Source organism: Nematolebias whitei, chromosome 11 (assembly GCF_014905685.2).
Source record: "Nematolebias whitei isolate Nwh7 chromosome 11, NemWhi1, whole genome shotgun sequence".
In the NCBI taxonomy this organism is placed as follows: Eukaryota; Metazoa; Chordata; class Actinopteri; order Cyprinodontiformes; family Rivulidae; genus Nematolebias; species Nematolebias whitei.
The window spans coordinates 3,577,560-3,580,222 of record NC_056508.1 but is presented as its reverse complement, the minus strand read 5'-3'; positions in this window follow the sequence as shown (position 1 = coordinate 3,580,222).

Sequence of the window (2,663 nt, the reverse complement as noted above, 5' to 3'; positions counted from 1 at the left end):
CACGCCCTCAGAGTCACAATCCGGGACGTTTCCCCCGTGTTACATTTAGGTGGAGAAAATTCTGAGACATCCAGTGCTTAATGTCGTTTAAGCAGCTGGAAATAGAGTTGAAACTGATTGAGGAACTGGGAGTGACCGGCAGATAGATTTGTAGATCATCTGCACACAGATGAAAAGACAGATTATGGCGTGCAATGATGGGTCCTAATGGTAGCATGTAAAGTGAGAAGAGAACAGGCCCCAGAATGGATCCCTGCGGTACACCAGAGGTCAAAGAGACTGAAGAAGAGGACAGATCACCAATCATAACAGAGAAAGTTCTGTCTGTTAAATAGGACTTAAACCACTCGAGCACAACTCCCTTAAGGCCAACCTGCTGAGCCAAACAAGTAATCAGGACCTGATGGTCTACAGTATCAAAAGCTGCTGAGAGGTCCAACATCACCAGCAGAACAGGTTTTTTGGCATCAAGGGACAAAAGAATATCATTCTGTACTTTGAGTAGTGCAGATTCAGTTCTATGACGGTGTCTGAAGCCAGATTGAAATTTTTCAAACAAGTTGTTGTGTTCTAAAAAAGATTGCAACTGAATGAAAACAACCTTTTCCAGAACTTTGGATAAAAATGACAAGTGTGAAATTGGCCTAAAATTAGAAAAAGCTGCAGGATCTAAACCCGTTTTTTTAAGAAGAGGCCTGACCACATCATGTTTGAAAGCAGACGGGACATAACCTGAACTTAGACAGCTATTAATAAATGTCAGAAGACAAGGACCAATAACATCCAAGGACTGCTTGAACATCTTAGAGGGGATGATGTCCAGGGTACAGTTTGTAGGTTTCATCTGCTGAACCACCTTAACGAGGTGAGGTAGTGAGACCAGGTGGAACTGATCAAACACAGCAGAGGTTATTGAGGGAGCACATAACTGAAAAGCATTATATGTACTGACAATTTTCTGCTTGATAGAGTCTATTTTGTTCACAAAGTAATCAAGAAAACCATCACAGGTAGACTGTGTAGCAGTTTTCAGAACATTGATGGAGGGATTAATGACAGACTGAATGGTATTAAATAAAACCCTTGGCCGGTTACAACTGGTAGAAATTAAATTGGAAAGATATTGTGATTTGGCCTGCTGAACAGCTTTTTGATATTCATGAAGACAGTCTCTCAGTATGTCCTGTCTTATGTAAAACAGAGACTTCCTGTTCCGAGAGGGCAGGGCTTTGATTACATCAAAATATGACCACAGTGGATCGTTGGGCATCCAACAGAGATGAGTCATGACAAGTTTCATGCATTTCGGTCTTTTAATGTGAAAGTTATAGTGTTTGTAAATTTATGTTGTGAAGCGAAACTTTGAGGCCTGGCCACGCCCCTTTAACATATCCAAAAACGCAAGCTTTAGATAACTTTTACGCTCCAATGTTTAAGGGCATATCAACCAAGTTTTAAGGCAATCCTTCAAAATTCCTAGGAGGAGTTTGCTAAAATTGGCAATTAGAAACGCCCAAAAATGACCTTTTGACCCAAAATGGTCGACTTCCTGTTGGTTTTGGGCCAGGGCTCCAAGAGACTTTTTCATAGGTCCTGAAAAGATACAGATGTTCAGAGTTTCAGAATTATCGGTCAAAAAATGGCTTGGGGCTGAGGTTTTAAAATATTCTAGGGGGCGCTGTGGAGACTATTGGCCACTTATCATGGCTTCCTATTCAAGGGGTGGATAATGATCGATCATATTGTTTTTGGTGCACCTCGGTTCAAAACTGTGGAATTTAGAGCCAAACATATGGCGACGACGTTATGTCTTACTTCGCCACGCCGCACCGCCCACATGCTCCACCCAAAACTGTCAGTGTTGGAAAGCAAGTTACGCCAACATGTCTTCAGTCATTGGACACACCATCATGCTGATCAGCTAACGGGTGTCAAATAGGGATTGTTCAATGTAAAACTTTATACTTCTTGTGGTCAGGGGGCGTGGCTTAAGTGATGTCATGATTTGACCATTCAGTCTTGCAGGGGTTTTTTTTATATTAAAACGGTAACCGTTATGAAAGTGCTTACTAAAAAAGATCACAGCATCAAATATTAATAACACGATATTACAGCAACATGAATTAAAGCATAAAAACATGAAATATAATTAAAAACAATGAAATATTAAATCAAATTACCCTGCGTTAAATGGCAGGGAGTAAAAGCAAAATGGATGAACACAATCATCAACAACGAAATACCAAATCAGAACACACTGTGTTAAATGCCAATGAGTACAGATGTATTTTGAGGAGAGATTTAAAAGCAGAGGCTGAGGTGGCCTGTCGAATGTTGATATCCAAACTCTGGAACAACCTGCCCCCCAACATCAGGCAGACCACCTCCCTTCAACCTGCCCCCCAACATCAGGCAGACCACCTCCATTCCTCACTTCAAATCTCTGCTAAAAACACATCTGTTCTCTCAGGCATTTCAAACAGTGTAAATTGATTTAGTGTTTTTTTAATCTGTGACCCTATGTTTTAAATGCTTTTTATTAATTCTTCAGTTATCATTATTAGTGTATTGTATGTATATATTTTTTTTCTCTTTAATTTTACTCTCATTGATTGATTGTTGTTGTTGTTGTTGTTGTTGTTGTTGTTGTTGTTGTTGTTGTT